This window comes from Coffea arabica, chromosome 5c, assembly GCF_036785885.1.
Source record: "Coffea arabica cultivar ET-39 chromosome 5c, Coffea Arabica ET-39 HiFi, whole genome shotgun sequence".
Taxonomy (NCBI): domain Eukaryota; kingdom Viridiplantae; phylum Streptophyta; class Magnoliopsida; order Gentianales; family Rubiaceae; genus Coffea; species Coffea arabica.
In genome coordinates, this window is record NC_092319.1 from 10222908 (window position 1) to 10248894 (window position 25987).

The following is a 25987-nucleotide window of genomic DNA, read 5'->3' on the forward strand; positions in this document are numbered from 1 at the left end:
TAGTGAGAATAGTGAATGCGCGTTTGGAGATAATAATCGATTCAATGGTACAATGAGCTTGGAAATTGAAGACTTAAACATTAGTTTTAAAAAGGTATTTTTATGATTAAATACTCAAGTACTAGATAGTTATGCCATCGTTATAAGAATTTCTTAGAAATTTTGCTTTATCGCGCACAAATCAGAAGTACTCGTTTTCGCACGCACAATTATTTGAGGGATATTAGATCCTTATTTTTATATTATTAAGAGTGAATAATAATAATATGAATGGAAGTGCATTAAAAATTTATGGCACAAGTGAAACAAACCCGAGAGGAAACGCGCGCGTACGCGCATTATTATTATTATTTTTTTTTGACTTGGAGTAATTTTGGGCCACAAACTCTTAAGCTTCCTTTAGAAGCTAACTACATCAGATTTCACTCCCTCTCACACACTCAAGCAGCCAAACAACATGGAGGAAGAAGACTCAAAAATTTCTTCATCTCATCTCACTCAAACTTACACCAAATCATCTCAAATTCTACCACACTCAAAATCACTTGGAGATCATCTTGAGTTAGGAAAAGAGCTTAATTTCCACGGTTTTCTTGTGGTTCAAAGGACCAAAAATCTCTGGTCTTAACATTTAAGGAGGTATATGATCATCCACTCTTCAAATCTTAGTTTATGTAAGTTATATTGCACTTAGAAGCTGTAGCTTCATGTGAATAGCTTTGGATTATTGGAAATCTTGTGAGTGGGTTCTATGAAATCTCACAATGGATTTAATGATATGATTTGATGAGATTGGATGTTAATTATGTTGATTAAATGTTAATCTAGTAGAGCTAAGTGGTAAAAGTGAAAAGGAAATCAAAGGAAGTGTTGCATGTTGAATGGCCAAATCTGCCCTGTCTTTGCCAAGCTCCTTGGTGCAATTTTTTGTGCTTAAATTGACTTAATTTTGATGTAAATATATTTTATAGGTTGTGTGGAAAATTTCCACCAAAAATCACTTAATTTGGTTGGGTAAATGTTTAAATTTCGAAATGGTTTCATGGCTGGAAAACTGTCCAGAGTTGCTCTGGCAGCGATTTTGAATCGACCATAACTCTTTGCTCCGACGTCAAAATTGAGTGCCATTTCTGGCATTAGAAACTAGACATTTCCAGTTTTCCAACGATATAAAATGCATCCTCTGATTCCACTTGAGTGAACTGTACCAGCCTTTTAAAGTCATCTGTCCTGTTTCTCGGCAGTGTTAGAAAGCCTGTTATGTGCTAGAAATTGTTGCTTGAATTTGAGCGAGTTATGGATAGAATTTCAAAATGATTCCTTCTGAGAAATTGTAGCCCTATAAATGTAGTTTTCAACGCCACTAACCACACCCAATTCCAAGTTGAATTGAGTGAGTTGTGGCCGAATTTCAGAACTGCATTAGTGATTGAAAACCCTCATTTTGGGCTAGCCGATGGCTCATTTTGAATTGGGACTTGTTATTCTAAAACCCTTGGTGTTAATCACCTATCAAATATATTTTGGATATTTCTTAGACATTGTCTTCACAAATGAACCATGTTTGAGATTTGGTCATTGGCCAAATGTTTGAGAAAAGCAAAATTGAAGTACAAGGCAGATTTACCTTGAAAATTCTTGAAACTTTAGTGGCTTTGTTAACTGACTTCTCGTACGAATTTTTATACGAAATTTGATAGAGGAATAACCCTTATATGTTAGTGTAATACTGCCAAATTTGGTGCCATTCCGAGTTCATTTCGATGGCCAACTAAAGCCTCAAAGTTCATGCTTCAAATCTGGAAAATCCCTATTCAATGAGGAAATTTCAATAAATTTGAGCCGCTATATTTTGGTGCTCAAAATTCCAATTCTTGTTCCGCTTGTTGTGTTTTAAACTTGGATTGTAACTCTAATTGAGTTTCAAATTTTAGATGCTAGATCGCATTTTGTAAATTTTGCCAAATTTTCTAAATTGTCCAAAAACTAACCCCAAAACTGTCTTGATAGCCAAAATAGCAACTTGAAGCCGAAATTCGAATGTCTTACATTTTGAATCATGGAAAAGTGTCATCTAGTAACTTTTAGTACTTTGTAAGTAGTTTCTAACGGTACCAAGTTTTCCAATTTTGGACCTACAGAGAGTGAGATACGATATTTCAAAAATTGCTTGTCAAATCTGAAATTTCCAAACTTAAGGAAATTGAGTTTTTAGAACTCTCCATTTTCCTTCGATATCGCTGGATCATTTTATACTTGATCTTAAAGAAGAAAATCAGATTTCCTTGTATTAGTAAAACCCCACTTTTGAGTCTCGATTCACGAGTAATTAAGACTCCTTTTCGCGACATCTCCTTAGATTGTACACTTGTACAATCTTCTTCGATAATTAGGGGTTTTAAGTGATAGTGTGTAATAATTTATTATTAATTGTTCAAGCATTCAAGAGGACCTTCAAGAGGATTCCCACGATGGACGCCTGAACCCTCGAGTGGACATTGCTCACTTGTTTCTTTTGTGATTGGTGAGTATCAAGTGTGTGAAATACGTGATACATGTTAAATGCTATTGATATCGAATATTTTGGAAATGCTGAGTCGAGTGTGTACTTTATCGCACTCGTTCTCATTTAAGTGAAGTGTACTTGAATTACTTGACATGAAATGATTGAATTGCATGAAGTGACTCGTTAAGTGAATTAAGTGAAGTGTTTAAGTGATTATTTATGCTATGGCTGCATAAGTCGTTGGAGTGAACCTCCTCGACTCATAAATATTAAGTGGGGGACGCCCAACTCTCACTGGCCAACCTTGAACTCGAGCCGGTAGGAGTTTGGTCGGGCTCCTTGGTGAACCATGAGAAAACGTAAGCTCGACCTAGCGAGAGGTCTTGCTTGGCATACTCGAGCAGTATCGTCTCAAACAAATGACAGGCGGGCCCGGTGCAGGGGTATGTAATGGTGAACAGGGACATGATAAGTGAGATCCTACGGATTATAACCTACCCGATTGATGGAGTGTCAACTCGTGGAGGTTCTTGATCGTGCAAGTGGCAAATAGCTCCTGAGAACTCCTATATCCTTGAATTGTTCCTGTTTACCTTTTCTTGCTCAAGTGTCATTTACTCGAATATTATTGTTTTACTCGTTAATTGGGATTGTTACTTGGACAACGTGATTGCATGTGTGTCCTTGGCCTCACAAGCAATCGCTCACCCCGTAGATTTGTTTTTCTTAACAGGAATGGACGGAGTGAAAATTGGTGGAACCCTTTGGTTGTACTTTTGTATTAGGGTTTCAAATTTAATTGACTAGACTTTTGGCAGTTGTATATTTCGGGGATTGATATATCTTTTGGGGATCCTGATATAAGAATTGGGTAACTTATGTACCTGAACTTGTGGCGTAACAAAGGATAATATTTATAGAAGTTTTCCGCACTTCTTTACTTTGTCTTGTCGTTTTAGAAACTATTGTATTAAGTTTGAACGGAAATTGTTTCGACTTCTGACGAGAGTTGGGCAGGCGTCCCACGGATACCCTTTGGTTCGTTTTAGGGAGAAGTGGGGGCATCACATCCTCTTATTTAATACCTACTCTTTTCTACCAAATTTAATGCACACACCTCACCGATTAATCACACTACCCCAATGCATCATAAAACCTAGCGTGCACCAAACTATAAAAGTAAAAGTAAAAACTCTCGACTCTATCATAAAAAAATAATTACAAATATTAAGGTAAGTAAATTAGTATTAAGGAAACTATAAATTAACTTATTAAAAAAAAGAGAATTATAAGAAAATATAAACTAATTTTCAAGTCCTCACACTCTCTCACCTTTAAAAGAATTTTGATCTTTAAATTCATACCTTTACTCGTAAATAGCTCAGGGTATTTCTGTTGCATGTCCGGCTCTACCTCCCAGGTTGCTTCCTCTACCTCATGGTATTTCCACAGAATCTTAACCAGTGGAATTTGCTTATTCTTCAAGTCTTTCACACTTCGTTCTAGTAGTCGAATAGGTCATTCCTCATAGGTTAGAGACTCATCAAGTTCAATATCCTTTGGTGGCAGTTTATGAGTCAGGTTCAGGTGATATTTCTTAAGCAAAGAAACGTGAAAAACATCGTAAATTTGAAATAAACTTGCTAACAACTCCAATCGATATGCCACCTTTCCTACCCGTTAGAGTATGCTGAAGGAACCTATGTATTTTGGTTGTAACTTCTTTCCTTTTCCTGCCTTATTCTTCTCTTTTAATGGAGTAACCTTAAGAAATACCTTGTCTCCAGTTTCAAATTCCAAATCCTTTCTCCGATGGTCAGCATAACTCTTTTGTTGACTCTTAACCGTTTGAAGCCTCTGACGAATTACTTTCATCTTTTCATATGCTTTCTCAACCCATGGTATTGTTGCCAGATCCATAACTTTTCTCGCTCCTACTTCATCCCAGTGAATTGGCGATCGGCATTTTCGTACATAAAGCGCTTCATATGGTGCCATTTAAATAGAGGTGTGATAATTGTTGTTATAAGCAAACTCAACTAATGTCATATGTTGGCTCCAACTTCCTCCAAAATCCATAATACATGATCTTAACATATCTTCAAGAGTTTGAATAGTTCTTTCCGACTGTCCATCGGTTTGAGGATGATAAGTTGTGCTATAATTCAGTGTAGTCCCTAAAGCCTCTTGTAACTTTTGCCAAAATTGGGATGTAAATCTAGCATTTCTATCGAATACTATGCTTACTAGTACTCCGTGTAATCTTACAATCTCATCCATATAAAGTTTAGTAAGTTTCTCCAAAGAACACTTGATATTAACCAGCAAGAAATGTGCTGACTTAGTCAATCGATCCACTATCACCCAAACCGTATCATGATCTTTTTGAGTTCATGGCAACCCTAAAACAAAATCCACCGTTATGTACTCCTATTTCCATTCAGGTATTTCTAGAGGCTGTAGCAAATCTGATGGTTTTTTATGCTCGACCTTTGCTTGTTGACAAGTAAGACATTTTTGGACAAATTGAACAATCTCTCATTTCATATTATCTCACCAATATAGACTTTCGAGATCTTGATACATCTTACCACTACTTGGATGCACAGTATACCTATAACAGTGAGTTTCTTCTAAAATATCTCTTTTCAACCTTTCATCTTTTGGTACAACAATATGATTTTGGAATCTCAGAATTCCATTGGGACCTAAATTGAAGTCAGGTAACTCTCCCTTTTGCACCCTCTCCAACCACTTTTGCACTGTTGGTTATTTCTTTTGGCCCTCTTTAATTCGACCAACAATGTTGATTTCATCACAATATTCCCAAAAATAACTTTCTGTGGTTCAAGGCAAGGATTCCATTCACTAACATTCTCTAACAGGTTCCATTTTCTTATCATTAAACCTGCTAGCTGAGCCTTCTAACTTAAAGCATCCGCCACTACATTGACTTTTTCTGGATGGTAATTAATGGTACAATCATAATCTTCTAAAAACTCTATCCACCGACGCTGCCTCAGGTTCAATTCCTTTTGGGAGAATAGATATTTAAAACTTTTATGGTCCGTATACATCTCAAAAGTCACCCTATACAAGTAATGCCGTCATTTCTTCAAAGCAAACACAACGACTGCGAGTTCTAAATCATGGGTCGGATAATTTCGCTCATGAGGTTTTAACTTCCGAGAAGCATAGGCAATTACATTCTTATTTTGTATTAAGACATGGCCCAAACCTTCTCTCGAAGCATCTGTATATACCACATAACTATCCTTCCCATTTGGTAGAGCTAACGCTGGTGTCATAGTTAATTGCTTCTTAAATTCTTGAAAACTAGTTTCACACTTAGTGTCCCAAATGAATTTGCCCTGCTTCTTAATCAGTTAGAGGTCCTGAATTCTTGAAATTTTTTTTATAAACCGATAGTAATACCCTACTAGACCCAAGAAACTACGAAGCTCAGTAGGATTCTCCAGCTGCTTCCACTTGGCAACAACTTCAACTTTAGCCGGATCCACAGTGAGTCCGTTTTTTGAGATTATATGGCCTAGAAATGATACTTTCTCTAGCTAGAACTTGCAAGGTAGAACACCCTAATGATCAATATCGCTTCTGTTACATTACCTACAAGGTAGAACACCCTAAGAATAAATTATTCTATAAGGTTTGATATTTGTTTTTTGCATTTCTTAAAGTTGCATTTTGTGGTAACACACCTCTTAGTTTCCCTCTATTGAAGGGTAAATGAATGAGTACTATCCCAATTCTATTCCTTGAGTACATGGTTTTGGATCTTGGAGGATTTTGCTGAATTGAAAAGTAGTAGGGAGAATTAAATAGTTCAAATTTTCAAGGCAAGTTTCATTTACAAGCATAAAAATCACAATTAATAAAAATCAAAATCATGGCCAGGTTTTGAATTTTTTTCTTGCAAAGGAATGATGAAATTTAAGAAGTAAGGAAGGGAAAGGAAGATTTAAAGTTAGGATCTCCAAGTCCTAGGGGTCTCCTCCTACTCAAATTTGTGGTATACTTTCTACATTTATGTGTCTAACAAATTTACCATTTTGGAAATAGAATAGTGGAAAGTAACTCAAATCATGTTATACACAATAAAGTAGCAAGGGATAGATATATTTTGATATTAAAAAAAATTGGAGTTTGTACAATAAGTTGTTGCAAATTTGAAGCTTCAATTCACCTATCTCTCAATTATGCTAATTAAACTAACTCTTCGGGCACTTAAATACGTAGTTGAGTTTAATTCTAAGGACTTGAATATAAGAAAAATGGATTTCTTGCATATATAGAATATATTGCAAATCAAAGAATTGATTTTTCTTACTTCATACTCCATCCACTACAATCCTTGTGGTCATTTTCAGACCATAAGAGATAATATGAAAAACGACAAGAAAAATAACCAAAAGTTCAAAATTTAGTATATCGCTAATTTTAAGCATATATTTTCTCCTTATTGTATCATTACCATCTTGACGAGATTAGTGTAAATTCTTTCAGTAAGTCTATCAAGTCTCTAAAATGAATTACAACCCTACCTCTTCGTATCAGATTCTAACTTATAGAGATGGTGTAGCATAGAATTACAGCACAAGTAAATTTTAGGGAAATGGTAAATAATGTTTTGTGTTCACCATATACACATGTATACACTAGAATTTGGGCAATGGAAAAGACATGATAAAATGAGGGTTTTAGAAAAGAAGAATAGTAAAGTGAAGACGTGGATGAGATGTTGAGACTTTGCGAGCCGACTTGCACAATATAAACTAGAATGATGCAGGGATCAGTTGATCTACTTTAGCTATAGATTGATTACTGGCATTGCAATATGTAACATGATAGGGATAGGAGAGGGGCTTTTAACAACGTGACCGTATGAGGGTGGTTTGGACGCAAGATACTAGAACTAGTGGTTCAAAGGGGAGCTTGTGATTCAGCATTGAGGAGGGGCTTTGGAGAGGATAATAAGTACACATAACTTAGTATATAAGAATGATTGGAATTAGAGATATTAGGGTAGCACTGCCAAAGAAAACTTCTATTGTGACATTGAATAGAGGTGTTTGAGAAATCTTATATTGTGACATTGAATAGAGGTGTTTGAGAAATCTTATATTGGCATAGTGTTTGAGAGGATGGAAAATGGGTATAACATAGTGTACAAGAGAAAATTATTGGCATGTCAATGGGATAAGATACCAAAGAAAGAGACAAAAAAGTGAGTTCTTCAAATATTTGAGTATGGCCAAAATTTTCTTGCTTTATTTTAAACAAATTTTTAACATCAATAATCCAAGATAGTATAGAGCTAGAATTCAAAGCTTTGTTTTCATGGGGTACATAGCGATCAACCACTCTTTGCTCTTAATATTTTTGCTCTATGATGCACAATCCTTTTTCATTCAGTAGAAAATGGAAGAATTATCATGATTATACATTCTTGTTTCCTTTGACTTGAATATCTGTAGGCGGAGGCATTTTCAAGAGCGATAAAAGAAATGGAACGACATCTTCCAGTGGAGGGTTCATCACAAAATTGTGCTATGCAAACAAGTATTGAGAGGACTAAGCACGGAAGGAAAGGGGTCCCTCAAAGAGCTTATCTTTTCTAGACTTGAAATGCATGCCAAAAGCTAAAGCAGTATTCTAATTTAAAGCATTAGACAATATATATCAACCCAATCCAATATTATTGTTGTCTTGTGAAATTACAATGAAGTTTTTCATTTGAAACCACAAATGTTCTTACATACGTATTTGACCCATTCTATTAAAGTCTTTTGTTACATTTGAGATGTAATATTAGGAAAGACATAATTGAAACTGTGAAGTAGATAGCATCTACTAATTACTAGTATTCAATTTTTCATTTTGGGAGACACTCCTATGCTTTTTTTTTTTGGGATTAATTTATTAAACCATTGGATATTCTTGTCTTGTAATATATATCTATATGTATTGCAGAGGGGGTTTTCAGAAACCCTCTCAATGGCTTCCAAACTTCCCATTCTTTTTTCTAGATTTTTGTATTTATTTTAATACATAAAGTCTAATTAAAACTTTAAAATAGTGGGTTATAACTAATCCTATCACTAGTCAAATTTAAAATTTAAAACTTTCTCACTATCTCCTTTATAAACCGTTTATAGTTTGTTATTTATACTTTAAGTCCTTTTTACTCCTTAATTAAATAAAATACATTTGTCAAGCCAAAATTCTCAAGAATAATTGATTAGTCTCATTTTAAAATTATTCACCCTATTATATCTTTATCACTTTAACCCCTTTTATTCCTTCATTAAAGACGATTAATTTATCTAGCCAACTCCTTGAGATAATGTGATTAGTCCTATTTTTAAGTTATTCACCCAATTATTTCTTTATAGCTTTCCTTCTGGATACAATAATCACTTGTCAAAATCATCTAATGATATACTCGATTACTCTTATTTTTTAATAATTTATGTTACAATTACTAAATCAATTTTCTTGTGCTCTTAAACTTATCTTCTTTTTTTTTTTTTGTATTCAGCAAGCTGAGGGCACTTTAATAGGTTTGCTTTTTATAATTTTTATATTTTTTATATTGGATTTTATTCAATAGGTCTGTTTTTTAAAAGTTTTAAAATTTGAATGTTGAAATTATACTCTAACATTAAATTGGAGTATGTAAATAACAATTATGACATTTTATTTGCACTTATAATAAACTCAATAGTAATATTGTGCGAGCATTTAGATGATTTTTCATTTAGCACATGTACACCAAAAAGTGCATGTAAAGAAAAATTTATGTATGAATTTTAAATTAATAAAGGTGTATTTAGAAGGTTGCTTTTGGTAGTATTTTAGCAAAATTTTGATAAAAATGTTGTATTTCAACAAATTTACATCCGAAAGTTTATTTTTTCTCAATGATTGCAATTCTAGCTTTTTATTTGATTAAAAACACTTAAAAATGAGGCAGCAACTTGGAAAAATAATTCTAACTTTTTATATGTCAAAAAACACTTAAAAAGTGAGATAATGAATCCTAAATAGTGAAAGGATTAGAAAGATAGAACTGTAGAGTTAGGGAAGGTAAAGATTAAGCGACAGTTATCAAATTTGATGATTCATGTGAATCTGGACAAGTTATAATTAGGTTAATCTATATATTCCTACTTAATTAATGGTTCAAAATAGACGAACCGTCAATGAATATAGTTTTATATGGGTTTGGATTATCCAATCGCCCATTCACAATTTCCTTTACTTTTTCATCCACATTTTGTTTAGCAACAAAATAGTAAATCATATCAACATATCAAGTTAATAAATCAATTTTTACCCAAAGAAATAGCAAAAACATAAAATTTGCTTAAAGGAGTCTAAAATGATAATCATAGTGAGTTTCAAATTTTGTCACTATACGACAATCTAAAAATAATTTAGGTATTAATGCAAACAATAAATTAACATTCATGAAAATTATTAAAACTTTTATGAAATGAATGGAGGAAGTAGGATAAATTTTAAAAAATAAAATAATAGAAATTAAAGAAGAGGAAAAACAATGAATGCATCTTTGCAAAAATAATAATATAATTATTAGAGTAATTTAGATTTACCCACTAATGATTGAGTTTGAATATACGTCTAATTTAATTAAGTCAAAATAAGTGATCCAAAACTATCAATTTCATACCCACTAATTAATGGGTTAATTTGGTCACCCATTTAAATCCAATTAAATTACACACGCAAACTCATTTGTTAATATGCGAGCCAAGTAAATAGGTTACCATTTACATTTATAAATAGATGAAAATAATAGTAGAATAGGAGACAAGTGAGCTGTAAAATTAGATAAGAGATAGGATAATTGGGTGAGAGCGAGATAGAGCAAAGAGAAAATAGGATTTGATAAAATGAGAAAGAGTTGTAGGAATACAAAAAAATTCGGTAGAATTTGAAGGAATGACGAAAGTTTGTAGGGATGCGAGAAAGTTAGATTCAGGAAGTGCAAAGGAGAGTAGTGAAGTGTAGGGGGAATATCAAGGAAAGAGAGGAGGTTGAGAGGTGAAAAAAGTGACACGAATAAGGAAAAGGGAAAATGACCTGTTTCATCCTTCACATTTCGTAAAAAAATTCTTTTCGTCCCTCACATTTAAAACGAAACAAATTGGTCCTTCACATTTAAAAACCCAACCTTTTACATCCTAGAAATCAACTCTCAGTTGTAAATCAAACCATCTAACAACCCGGTTACAAATTTTAGGGGTAAAATTGGTAGATCACTCTCAAAAATATATTTCTAACAAATAAATTAAACAATTAAAAAATCTTAATTAAAACCCATTTGCTTCTTTAAAAGAACGAAATACTGCCAAAGCTCTCAAGCCATAAACCCTTAGAGCAACAAAACCAAGGAATACCAGAGAGCATACGTAGGGGGTTTGGTTGCAGTTTATCACTACTGTAACTCAGAGAGATGGTCTTTGTGTTCCCTAGATAAGATTGCAGAGGAGCTTGGATATGAAGAACATTCTATTAGGTACTACTACTTGCTACCTGGTCAAAGAATGCAAGATGGCTTGCTTTACATGTTCTCTGAAGAGGATGCAACGGAGTTGGCAAGGATTGGGGAGTGGAAAAAGATGGTTGATGTTTTTTTTGTGCATAGGCAAACAGCATTTCTTGATGGTAATGCCCAAGAAGAAACTCATGTTGAGCATGATAAAGACGGTTATGGTGGTGAAGATAAAAATCCCGAGTGTGAAGCTGATGGGGTGATTAGCAGAGATGAAACTACTACTGCTAATAATGAAGGTGAAACTAATGGTACACCTATAAATTGTGCTAGAGGCAAACATGCTAGTGTAGCAAGGAAGACGAGAAGGAATGGTAAAAAAATTTGTCATAGCAAAAAAATTAGTAAAAGAAAGTCAGACCATTTAGTGGAATATGATGAATCAAGTGGAGGGGAGAAGTTCCACGATAGTGATTATGATTTTAGTGATGAAGATGAATTTTACAGGACTTTTAGTAAAGGGGAAAATGATTGGGTTAAAATTGCTGATCAATTTAGGGTGAATAAAAGCAACCTTGATGCTGGACACGAAAAATATAATGGTGTAGAAGAAGCTTCTTCTGATAGTGCTGAGGAGACAGATTCTTCAACAGATAAGGAATTCGACAGCAACTCAAGTTCAAGTGATAATGAAGGGGGAATTTGTTCTAAATCAAGAAAATATGAGAGGTTTAATCCTAAAACTGACATGGATGACCCAAAGTTCAAATTGAAACTTGTTTTTACTGATAAACAGCTGTTCAAAAAAGCATGCAGAGCACATGGAGTCAAGTGGGGTAGAAAAATCAGATTCAAAAAAGATGATTTGATACGGGTGAGAGCATATTGCAAGGGAAAATGGTGCAATTGGTTTGTATATGCATCTAAATTAGATAAAACTGGGGACTTTGTAATAAAGACAATGATGACAATTAAAGAAATTAATTACAATCTAGTTGAAAAAGGTCAGTTGTGTCCCAAGATACAGAAAAAGTTTGAAAAAATTAAAGATGATGCTCGGACATGTATTGCTACTGCAGCTGGAGTGTGGAAATATGAAGTTAGATGCATGTATGGGGATAGATATACTGTGGATTTGGTAAGTAGAACTTGTAGTTGCAGAAAATGGGACCTCAGTGGAATACCTTGTTCACATGCATATAGTGCCATCACTTTGACAGACGAAGAACCTGAAACTTTTGTTCATGATTGTTACTCAAAGGAAGCCTATATGAGGGCCTACTCTCCAGTTATAGGCCCTATGGATGGAGAAGAATTATGGCCAAAGGCAAACAAGGGTCCTTTGCTTCCTCCGGAAAAAATCAAGTTGCCTGGAAGACCAAAGAAAGTTAGAAGGAGGGAGCCAGATGAAGTACCAGCTCCTAAGAAGAATTCAAAGCAGGTGCAGAAGTTGAGTAGAACAGGCCTGATGTCTTACAAGTGCAGGAAATGCAAGATGGCTGGTCACAATAGTCGAAAATGCATGATGGTTGAAATAAATGAAGGGAGTCAAGTTCATACTAGAGAGACTGCTTTTGTTTCAAATAAGAAAAATAAAAATGCCACTGGTGTGCCTGCCAGCAGCACATCTTCTCATGAAGGATTTATGCTAGAAGCACCAATGGCAAGCCAGAATACATCAACTTTATTTACATCCAATCAAGTCTCCGAAAATAGAAACCATGTTCTAGTTCAGTAAATTCAATTTTGTAATTATTTCAACGTAATTTTGTAGTATCATATTCATTTTCAATAGATTAACCTTTTTCTATTGTTTTTCTTGCCCAGGAATCGAATGGTGAGAAGAACTACAAGTGTGGAGTGTGTCGTAGAGTCGGCCATACAAGGCGCACATGTCCTTCCACCGTTGCTGCTCTTTACAGGAATGCACTTTATTGAAAGAATATCAGCTGTGCAGTTGGACTTCACATAGTGTTCCAACTAAGCTAGTGTCATTGAAGCAATTTTTTTGACTGCTACTCCTGTTTTAGTTTCACTTTTGCTACTGTCCTAAGAAAGATGTTTTGGACCTAGTTTCTTTGGCATTTTGGTTAATAATCAAGTACTGCTACTTTATTGTGCAATAGTAGAAGTTCATTCCAGCTTATCTTTTGTAATTTTTCAGCTTGAACCCAGTTTTCTTTGGCATTTTGGTTTGTAATCAATTACTGCTACTTTATTGTGCAACGTTAGAACTACATCATAAGATTTTCATTCATTTGACCACCAAATTTTGATTACAAAAACAGGCCACAAGGCAGAAGAAAATACAATCAGCCCATCTCAGCATTTCACTGATTTCCTCCAAGTAAATCTAAATTTATATTCTAGATCTAAAATAAACTGAACTCGTTATCGAAAATCACCAGTTACTCAGGCCCTTTCACCCCTAATCCTCCTAGCCAGCTGAATATCCTTAGGCATAATGGTAACCCTTTTAGCATGAATAGCGCAAAGGTTAGTGTCTTCAAACAGCCCCACCAAGTACGCCTCAGCAGCCTCCTGAAGCGCCGCAACAGTACTGCTCTGGAACCTCAAATCAGTCTTGAAATCTTGAGCAATCTCCCTCACAAGCCTCTGAAACAGGAGCTTCCGGACAAGAAGTTCAGTGCTCTTCTGGTACTTCCTGATTTCTCGCAAGGCTACAGTTCTAGGACGGAATATGTGGGGTTTCTTCACTCCGCCGGTAGCTGGGGCGGATTTCCTGGCAGCCTTTGTGGCCAGTTGCTTTCTCAGGGCCTTGAACTCTAGTGGATTTGCGGGTTGTTTGCTTGGTTCTGGCCATGATGGAAAGATTCGAGTCTGAGTCGTATATGTTTGTGAAAATGCCTGAGCTGAGAGAGATTTCGTGAAGATTGTGATGATTTGCGGCTTGAAGAAGGACAGTATTTAAACATGAGAATGGAGTGAAAATTTTTGAAGATTTCGGGGATGAGTTTGGCGGGGGTGAAAATGTATTGTTGGATTTAAAGGAGGAATGGACGGTTCAGATTTTTTAATTGTTTAATTTATTTGTTAGAAATATATTTTTGAGAGTGATCTACCAATTTTACCCCTAAAATTTGTAACCGAGTTGTTAGATGGTTTGATTTACAACTGAGAGTTGATTTTTAGGATGTAAAAGGTTGGGTTTTTAAATGTGAAGGACCAATTTGTTTCGTTTTAAATGTGAGGGATGAAAAAAAAATTTTTACGAAATGTAAGGGATGAAATAGGTCATTTTCCCTAAGGAAAATATAAAAGAAATGAGTTATAATATTGTGTTTGGTCATACTTTGACTCCTCATAAAAACCAGTGCATAGCACGGGCCAAATACTAGTAGTACCCGCAATTTTGTAACATATCCAATTACCACGCAAAAAAAAAAAAAAAGGCTGGAAGCTGACGACGAGCAATAATACTACTGTACGATTAAAACAAGAAAAAAAAATGGAAATAATTGGCTGGCACTTGGAATTCGAAAGTTATTTTCTTTTATTTCGATCCCGAATGTAATGAAGCGAAAGTTTGAGCCCGTTTTCTGTGATTTATTCCATTTTTAGGCGGTCCTTATGAACAGCCCAGTAACATTTTTGGCTTCCAACTTAAAGTCGAAGAGTCAAAATTCATATAACCTTTGGCCCAATGAAATGGAAAACCCAGAAACTCAAAACTTGGCCTTTGGGCTTTATCCATTGAAGCTGACGACGAGCGATGCTAAGGAAGAACAGATTTCTGACCTGTGGAAAATAAAATATATATGTATCCTACCCCGCGCGAATCAAAGGAGAAAGTCTGGAGTCTAAAGTCTGAGGCAGGACTTGAGATGATTTGGGAATCTTCGCCAATTAGGTGACGTTTAGCCATGGGCGAAGAGTCAACGACATACTTTGAATTTGTGTGTTATGACCTAAAGGATAAGAGAAATAAAAATATTTGTGTGTTGTCAAGAAAGGATATGTGTAATACTCTCCGAATTAAGAACTTCAGAAATTGTGTGATGTTAAATGTCTGCAAATTATGCATTGTGAAGAGTCATAATTCTCGAATTTTTTATCTACTATTACGTGCCTGAGACGAGATAATTAGACCAACCCAAAACCAACACGGAGACTTATGAAAAAACTTTAAAATTATCACTCATCTTTCTACTAAATCTAAGATGAAAATAAGCCGGCTCGGTCAATTATCGAGTCGCTCAATTGTGAGCTTTTGAGTTAAATTCGAGTCCAAAGATATGAAAACTTGTCAAGCCTATAATATTCCATATTTATGCATTACTTCTATATTTGTTAGAATGAAATTATTTTATCCCTTTCAAATTTATCATATCTATTGTTTATTTTTACTTTTTTTTCTACAAACGATGACATATTACAAAAAGAGCTAATAACAAAGAGAGACAACTACCCTCATTTCTTTTTTGGCTGTGTCTATTAGCTACACCGTGAAATCATTTTCCCATTCTATATCACTAACTGGTCTGAAAGCATATCATGCTAGCATATGACTACTTACATTTCCTGACCTAGGTACAACAGAGAAGTTACGTTGTTCAACGTCTTGCCTTAAAGTCCTCAATATCTTCCGAGATTGTTGCAATGTTCCTGTCCTGTACATTGCTTGCTATAATCTGTTCTTTGCAGTCTAATTGGACTTATATTTTAGTCCACCCTGCATGCTTGGCCATCAATAATGCACTTCTCACCCCTAGAGCTTCTTGCTTCTCCCCTTATGCCTTCTACTGTCCCTTTTGCTCTTATTATTTTACCAGCCCAATTCCTGGCTATGATCCCTTTTCATGTTCTTACCATTTGAGCGAATATGACGCTGCATCCATATTTATCTTGATCACACCCTCATTTGGCGGTTTCCAACTCCCTTGTGTTGATGTTGTAATTCTGTTGGTCTGCTGTTATCCTTGCCTGTTTCACCAACCATTTTACATTCCATCCCTTCCTACTAAGCTTTTTCTGCACTATCCTGTTCGCTTCATAACTTGAATACTGAAATACCATTTTGTTTCTTACTTTAGAAATTGCTATTGTTTATTTTTACTTGAGTTCAAGCTTTCGAACTTGAGTGAATTTGAATTTGGTAAATTAAGGTCTTGTTTGGATTGCAATTTTTTCAAAGAAAAATTGTTACGTTTTTTGTGAATATATTTTCCAATCACATTTTTACCTCACATATATTAAATTGTTACAGATATTTTTTTTTTACAAAAAATTCAGAAAAATACAATCCAAACAAGGCATAAGTAAGACTTGACTTGATTAGGTTAGAGTGCGAGTCAACTCAAATTGCCTGAAACTCTAACTAAATCCACAATTTATACTGTGCTTAACGTTTAGAATTCTCAAATTCATATTGTGCATAAAAAATGTGAGTGGGAAGTAGGGATGTACGCGAGTCGAGTTACTCGTGAGTAGCTCACGAGTAGCTCGGTCAACGGCTTGGCTCGAACTTGGGTTGACCGAGTTCGAGCCGAGTTTCGAGTAGCTCGATTGGCGTTTGAGTCGAGTTTCGAGTCTCAAATTTTTGGCTTGCGGCTTGTCGAGTAGCTTGTCGAGCTGGGCTATTTAAATAATATATTTATAATTTAAATAATATATATGTATTATAATTATAAAATGACTATTATGGGTATAGGTTATACAGAATTTACAATATACTCTTCTTTATAATTAAATTTTATAAGGGTAAAAAAGTAATAACATAATTATAAAAATACCTAAAAAGAAAAAATGTCTAAAAAATGCCTCATTTTTTTTGTCGAGTCGAGTCAAAAAACTTGATTAGACTTGGCTTGATAAGGCTTGACTAAGGGTCGAGGCTTATTGAGTCGAGTTTCGAGCTTAGAGCGAGTACATCGAGTCAAGTTTCGAGTATCAATTTTTTTGACTCGATCGATCTCGAGCCGAACTCGAGCCTAGGGATATATGAGTCGAGTCGAGCTCGAATATAGCACTACTCGAGTTTGACTCGGCTCGATTACATCTCTAGTGGGAAGTGAGGAACGAGCTAAGCGTGAGTAGGGCAAGTGGGCTGTGCTACAATTCTCCATACCCATTGCAAACTTGTGACACAATCAAATTAGATTAACCAACATTAATTCGGTTTGAATGGTCTCTTTCCCGGTTCGATCAGAGTGCGTGGCCCCTACAACTTGTTACTTCTTGTTATCCAAACTCCAAAGAAGAACTATGAAGCTTCACCAACGTCAAACCGACCACCTGTCCAAGAAGTGGGCCACCCAGCCTGTGAAAGAAACAGCAATCAGTGGGACGGGAATTGGAGCCCACCGGATAGAGATCAGAATAAAGAGAGAGATAGGCTCATCCCTGTCACCCGAATTGTGCATCTCGAAACAATCACGGTCCAATAACTTCGTGCCACGTCTTCGCTTTGGGTTCCTCACAGCTCCCAACCCTAACGTTCCCCAAAGCTATCCGATCTAGGCCGACAATTCGCGGTCCCACATAGTACAGCCTCTCACGTTCCCAGCCTACGTGTTACCTCTCCATTTGCTGTCGTCGCCACCTTATTACAGCGTGTCTTTCCTGGACCTTTCTAGTTCCTACTTTTTTTTTCTGACATTTTCTTACAGAAGTAAGAATTTACATAAATAAACTGATTCCCCACAGTAACTTCAAAAGTCGGCAACTTTTGAAGTCCTGTTAGGGACTTATCTACCCAAACCCCAACTCCCCCAATACCGATGTGGGATAGAAAACCCCACAGGGTGCCCCACTGCTAAGAGATAAAGACCCCCCAAGCCCCTGAAAATGAGCTTTCTTTCTGACATTTTCTTATAGAAGTAAGAATTTACGTAAATAAACCGATTCCCCACAGTAACTTCAAAAGCCGGCAACTTTTGAAATCCTGTGAGGGACTTATCTACCCAAACCCCAACCCCCCCCAATACCGATGTGGGATAGAAAACCCCACAGGGAACATTTTCTAGTTCCTACTTTCTTCTTGGCATTTTTGTCAATCAATCAATTGTCGCGTAATGAACACGGAACCATCTTAGGGTCTAAGCCTCTAAGGTTTCGTATGATAAAATTGAAGTGTGAAGGACAAAATATGAAATTTTAAATTTTAAAATCTGAATATATTAAATCACTAAAAGTTGATAAAATGTTAAATTTCATATATATATATATATATGTATAATTACTGGGAGGGGAATGCCCGCGCATCGCGCGGGTATTTAGTGCCTGTGGTTAAAGAAGATTTTACGGCAGTTTAAATGAATATCAAAAAACTCACGCACATTGAGTAACAATATGAAGTAACAAAATATCTAATGTATACTGGAAGATGGAAGATGGAGAAGGAAATTATGCATGCTATCTTGCTCAGTTCATATATTTTGAAACAAACACTTATATATGAGTTTTTCATTAACAAGACTAAATGAACTTTAAACATATACCCAAATGATTAATGGCAATAAACAAAGTGCTTATCCACTTAAAGATGCATCTAAACAACATTCTTGTTGATTAAAGTAGCTAACTTTTTTAGCAACGACAAAGCCTAGCCTCAAAAGGTTTGGTTCCATCCGAGAATTCAGCAATGGATCATCAACCCCCGTAGATTTTGGGTGAACATAATGCCACATGCCCTTAACATAGGCCTTTACCTGTAATTTCATTAACTCGATACTAATTAGATCTTTCCCCCAAAAATAAGGACAATTGAGAAAAATCACATCAAGATCGAAACCGTCTAGTATCTCCAGCCAAACCCTTGATGCCATGTTATGTGTTAAATTGCCACTAGCACTATCTCCACCAAAAAACACCCTATCAAAGCTAGTATAATCCCTAAGCCATACCTCAGGACCCTCGCCATTTGAATGAGGGGCAACCCATTTGACTGCAATCTAAGAATCTTCATAAGCAATAGGCAAAGGATGCTCGGGGGTGAGCCGATAGTTAATTGAAACTGCTACAACACCAGCTTCTGCAACTACTACATTAAGGTGCGCGTGATATATAGGAGAGAAGGCAGATTTGATCAAAAAGCCTCCACCATGTAAGTAGACCAAAAGAGGAAGTTTTGTATCTCCAATCCTATTCCAACAAAATCATATCATTTAAATTGTATAGAACTACCAACTTTGTGGGGAAACAATAATATCAATATTAAATTGTGCTAACAGAGTATCCAATTTTGGAATGAAAGCATTTAACTAACAATAGAAATTACGATTTTACAAAGTAAATCATACCATTAAAAAAAAGAATGAAACCTCACCTCAAGTTGAACCACCAAGAATAACTACACCAGAGAACCATATTGAAATCCAGAGTATAATGGCAATACAAATAAGTATTTATCGGAAGACGAAAGGAACATAACGGAAGAATGTGAAGGGGCAGACATTTGAAGAATTGAAGTTGAAACTAATGCTCAATCATAAATTCCTTAATAAACCACATTGTCCTTGCTTTAATTGAGATGAAAATGATGTTTGAAGTTCTTCAAGTTATAATAGCAAAGTAACAGTAATAATTGATACAAACCAAAATAAATGTCTCTGCAAGGACATTTAAGTAATTACACCAATAAAGAAGCTATTATGGGTTGTACCCAGTGTAGAAAAGATGGCCAAATAATCTCACATTCCCAAACTACCCAAACCTTTGAACAAATCATCACTGCATCTTTTAGAATACAAGGACATTTCAGTAAACACAATAATACACATGCTATCTAAAGTAGTACTCAATACTACAACTACACTCAAAACAACCTCACAATCCCAAAATAATATCGCAAATTCAAGTTTCACTACAAATTCTTTTAGATAACATGTTAAATAATATCGCAAAACGAGTTGCCAAAGTACAAAAGCAAATTTTTTGTATTTGGAATTATATAAACAACAGAGTACAAGAATGAGATCATAACATGGAAAGCAAATAGAGTGCAAATTATATCTTAGTACTATGTAGCATGATTAATTTTCTTTTTTAGTTTCAATGAAGGACAAAATTCTAAGTTAATAAATTTTATAATCATAAAATTTTCAATTAAAATAAGCACAAGCTGAATTCCAAATCATATTACATGAAAAACTAAATAAAAATAACTACTTTATCCATAATATAAAATGCCATAATAATTCTATTCAACCATCAAAAACTTTGTCAAGCATTGAACTACTGGCAGAATCACCAGGCCTTGATTCCATCCCTTATTGCTATGCTTACTGCAACACCTACGCCCATAAGCCTATTGCCTCAAAACCTCAAGTTTCAATCCCTGACATTATTTTTTCATACCTTACTTTGAACAATACTGATTAGCATCTTCAAACTATCTGAGACTTTGGAAGAAGATGTCAAGATTGGGGCTTCTTCATGGTAACTACCAGATCATTCCTTTTTCTTTTTTTTCTTTTTCATTTGGGAATTTGGATTCCTAGCAATTTAGTAGCAACAAGACACCGGGAATTCTAGAAATTCAGACTCCCTTCTTTCTAGAACTGTCAAAATACATAGTTTAAGTGATACATAGTATGTGACGACGCGTGTAGGTGGTAAATCACGGCATACCAGAAAGTCTAATGAATGCAATATTTGATGTTAGCAACTTGGCCGAGGAGGAGAAGATGGGATATGAAACTAAGCATGTGTTGGATCCAGTGTGGCACGAGCTTCAATGCTTCCAAAAGCAAATCAATCTTCTTCAGGCTTGGAGGGACTTCTTCAAGATCGTCGTCCTACTTGCTTTTGCAATGCCCTCATGTTATACCCTGTTCTAATTAAACTTTGACTTAATATCTATAACTTATAAGTAATAAATTTATAAGAACAAATAAGTTCCGTTACTTTAAAAATTAGTTCTACACAACTTCATTCAATGAATTATAAGCAAGGTGATAAAATTGCTAACCTTATTCAAGATATATGCAATAAAGCTCGATTTTGATACCAACTTCAACCTATTCCACAAATACAAGAACCGGAAAAATAGTACAATTAGTTAGTTTTTTGAATTAGAATTATCAAAAAGCAAACTATATGGAGTTCTTGAATAAACCAATCCTAAAAAAAAAAGCCACCTCAAGCCCAAAGAGCTGACCTCAATTTAAAGGAAAGTTATGCCTTCCACCAAATATTTAATAGCCATAATAAAACCAAAGAGGTGAAACAAAAAAAGAAGAAAGGCTATCGGCTGAACATGGATACATAACTATGGTGATGGTTGTTTAGGGCAATCGGCCGGACATGGGGCATAACTATGATAATGGTTGTTCAGGTAATAATTAGGTTAATTAATTGTAATTAAAATCCAATTATGTGAAGACTTTGGGAAATTGGAAGGTTTGTGTGTTAGTATAATAAATGATTAAAAGGCCTTTTATGTAATTCTATCAAAACACAAGTTTAATTCAGTTGTACTTGATACTCAACTTGGCACCAAACATTGTCACTTACCGAACTTGTCCCTAGCCTTAAATGTCTGAAAGGTTATATAAGTAATTATAGCAAAATTAAAGCTGTAATAACTTGTACTTAATGCTCTAATTGTGCTTCAAACACTCTCACATTCCCAAAATAACCCCACCCCTTGCGGTTGAAATCTAAAAACCATCTTTACCCTAAACTCGTTCTTATATAGTATAAGGATTTGCAGAAAATTATGGACGAATGTACAATATTTATATTTTTAGCTTGGATACAAATAACATATAGTTCCCAAATAATAACACTATTTGTGGAAAGCCAGTAGCTCAACCTGTCCAAGTGGTTTCTTTTTTAATAATAATTAGTAATATGTCACGTGCTTTGCATGTGAATATATTTTTTCAAAATACAATATTTTTATAGGTTAAATTTCTTTGATAAATTTTGATTGTTAATATAATATATTCTAAGAAACTATGATGAACAAAATTTAGTGATTGGCATCTATACAAAATGTATATTGCAAATAAAAAATTAAATATTTATCATAAATCTACCAAACAGAAACTTTGAAGATAGTAGTTTAGCTATGCTATTGTCTATTTTACTGGAATTGCTGCAAAAACAAGAGGAAATTTTCTATGATTTATCAAACCAATACATGAAATTAGAGCAAAGATATTTCCTAAAACATGCTCATTTTTAGTATTGCAAAAGAGATTCTAGGCTAATCCCTTCTTCCAACTCTAAATAGAATCAATTGGAAGTCATGGCCTCCAAAATCAACGCAACAGTTTAAGAATTTCTTAGGCTAAACTCGTATATTTCCGTAGAAAGTTGAGCTGGAGCTAAAATAATACCTTGACATTATTTGGGAATACTCTCAACTATATGTAAGTTAAAGTCCTGAATCCAAACCTTCAATTGCTTTAAAAACCAATTTTCAATTCCAGTCCAAGAATGTTTTTCCTCTTTGTAATTACGCTTTCTTTCTCATGCAACTTGAAAAAATCTTTTTGTGACTTTGCTCTTCACCAAATCTTGATTTAAGCCATTTTATGGGGCATGAATGGATCAATTAATGATTAATCCAATAGCAAAATACGTATAAATGTGGTCAAACTCAATGTGGAATTACTCGTGGGCCGCTGGGTTGGTCAGTTAGAATTTGCACGACTAAGAATTAATATTGAGTTTATCCAGCATCTCTATGTTCTTAACTTTATATGATAAGTTAGCTTTATAAAAAAATCAAATAAAAAAGATTTTGTACGATAAGTGGTCCATTATTTTGTAAATGCAGCAGTTAATATAAAACTTGGGATTTTTATGCTGAAGTCCAATTTCATCTATGATCTAACAATACAAAAGTACAGATATAAAATCCCAATTTCAACAACATGGGATTCAAATATGGGTCAAAAAATTCAGGGTTTGAGCTTCATTTTGTAATATTCTAACATATGCATGTTTCTGTACCACTTCACCCACAAGAATTAAGATCTATATTACCTAAGATTAAGTGCATGAATATGATGAAGAGGTTGGCCCAGCACATTCCAGCATCTTCTCTTAGGTTTGTTCATCCCGCGCTTATCGCCGCCGTCTCCCCTTAAATGAGAAGACTAGCAAAAGCATTAGAATATTTCATGGATCAGTTAAATTTCCCCATAGTGGAGATGAACATTCATCTCACTTTTGTTAATTATTGACATGGAATTTTGTAGTCAACAATCCACCACGTTTAGGCAATAAAAGCTGGTACCCGCCCCTTTGGATCTATTAGTCATTCAATCTATATAATATTCAAAAACTCAGGGGAGTTAGGCGAAATTGTCAAAATAGTCACAATATCATTGATGATTCCCATAATATCGCTTAGCACATATTAAGCTTTCAAAATATCACCTACCTCCCTTGAATTATATTTTTTGTAACAATTTAGCCGTTTTGGAGAAAATGCAAGAAAGATAAAATTTTTGTTTCAATACTACCCTTATGTTTCAAAATAAGGTTAAAATTTTTTAAAATGAAAATATGAGCTATTATAAATGCAATAACTAGTAATTTCACAAATATACAACAATTGTTACCTAGTATAATGAATAATGTTTTAACTAACAAAATGTTGGATATTCCAAAATATATATTTGGTTGTTAGATCATTTTTTGTTTAGTTTTTTAATTTTGACTTATTTATAGATTTTTTTTCTATGATTCGAATTTATATTACTAGTTTAGTTACTCTTTGTTGATGTTTTATTATGTTTTCTACTCCAAAACCATCCAAATTATCTAACAATTCTTTTACCTTGTCGTTACATAGCGGGTGGTATTGAATTCGCTCTAACCTCTCTAGCTTTCCGCTAGCATTACATATCTTTATAGGCAACACTGATTTTATACAGGAAATTTTAATTATTGATGTCTAGGATTTTTCTTTTTGCATTTATAGCTTAAAGCGTTTTCTTGAAAACAATATCACTAGCCTTGATTTTGATGAAATATTCCTACTCTTGATCTTTCACATGCTGACCATCCTCTTGCTAGTTTTCTTTTCAAGAATCTATTAGCAAATTCTATAATGAAACTAATATTCCAATCCCATCGTTTAAAGGTTTTCGGTTTGCCTACATTTGCCTTCACTAGGTGAAATGCTTAGGTGCCGCTCGGTACAAGGGTTTAGGAATCAAGAATTGGAATCACTACCATATTTGTTGCTTGTTAAATAGGTATGGATATTAAAAATTGGAATGAAATCTAAAAATCTGGTGACTCTCAATTCCTGACCATATTGGGAGGTTTTGGTTGATTACCAAATTTGACTCCTTCTCCTTTCAACACCATCCCCAACCACGATCTCACTCACCCCACTTCCACCAATACTGCTGACACCTCCGCCCCCCCTCCTCCCCCAAAAAAACCACACTCACCCCCCACCAACACTCCCAATTTTCAGCACAAAACAATCCAAATTTCCAAGGAAAAGAAACGCATACTTAGAAATTCATAGAATTCCAAAGGCTAAGAAAAACTGACACAAAAAAGGGAAGAAATCGCGAGAAAAAAGGGGAAAATTCCAAAGGGGAAGTTTCCTCATCGTCTTCTTCTTCGTGATTGCCGCCATTGTTGCTTCTCTTTTCTTCTCCTGCTCCGCTTGTTTTTTCGATTTTAGACTTTTTGAGAACCAAACGGGGAAGGCCGTTAATGTTCATTTAGTCTTGTGTCTTTTCTTCTGTGGTTGGCTCTGGTTTTTATAGTGTTTGACCAAAGAAGAAGATGAAGATTGGCTCTGGTTCTTTTCTTCTGCTCTGGCAGCATGTGCAACGAGGAAGAAAGAAAAAATAAATATTTTATTCTGATACCTAAGTCTAGAAAGTGTTTACCAAGCAATATATATTGGAGGCCATACCCATACTAATTATTTGTATATGATACCATTCCAATTACAATTCCGGTTTATGAACCAAGCGCCCCCTTAGTTGATAATGATCATTTATTCCTAGAGAGACTTGAAGTAGCGGTCACCAGAACAATTCTTAGTTGTTCAAGAGGAGTAAATTATAATTTATTTTTGTTATATATGGCCTAATTTATAGATCATTAGTGTTCATTTGGACTTTCAATTTTTCAATGTAAAATAGTACAATTTAAAACTTTGTTTTATCAAAGATTTATTTTAACTAGTGCTTAAAAAGTATGAAAATATGATGATAATTAGTCAAGTAGATAAAATATGAAATTTTCTTTCATACTATTGATGGTATTAAAAAAATATCGATGGTAAAAGTTAGTTTTAAAATTTCACTTAAGTGAGATCATATATAATGTTTCTTTGCATTTGAAACTATTTGTAATGACACAACTGCTTTGTACAAAAATAATAATCATGGCATACCAATGGGTTTAACTGAAAAGAAAAAGTATTCTATGAAAACAAGCAAGTCATCGGTACGGGGAAAGAAAAGGGACTGTCTTTGAAAGAAAAGAGCACTTACATACATACATGCACATATACATATACATATATATATATAGGCACATACACACATATATATGTGTGTCTATATATATTTTTGTCTCTATGTCTGTATGTCTACGTGATAGGAGTGATGAAGTTTCATTGTTTGTTAAAAAATTATTTTTTCATGGTTAGTTTAGAAAATTTTGGATGTAAAATGCAATTGCATTGTTCTATTTTTACCGATAATGCATGTGCAAGTTTTACATCAAAGATATGTTTAAATAGATACCATATCAACTTAGACAGAAATTATACGGGGCTAAGACATGCATATCTCTCTAAAATCATTAATAGGAAGTTCTCGATATATGTATGAACCCCAACAAATGATGTTTTGCAAAATGTTACTTGTTTGACTCCCACATTTTTCTTATTCATAACCTATGTTGGTGTACTTTGTCCAAAACTTGATTTTTTTATTAGTAATTTTGGTGCTTCTTAGTCATTTGAATACTAAAAAGATGGGAAAGAC

At 34.6% G+C, this 25987-nt stretch overlaps 1 pseudogene; it reads right to left on the reverse strand.

Annotated features, from left to right (window-relative positions):
- Nucleotides 1–13416: 13416 nt before the first annotated feature.
- Nucleotides 13417–13872, reverse strand: LOC113690179 (histone H3.2-like; annotated as a pseudogene).
- Between the last annotated feature and the right edge of the window lie 12115 nt (nt 13873–25987).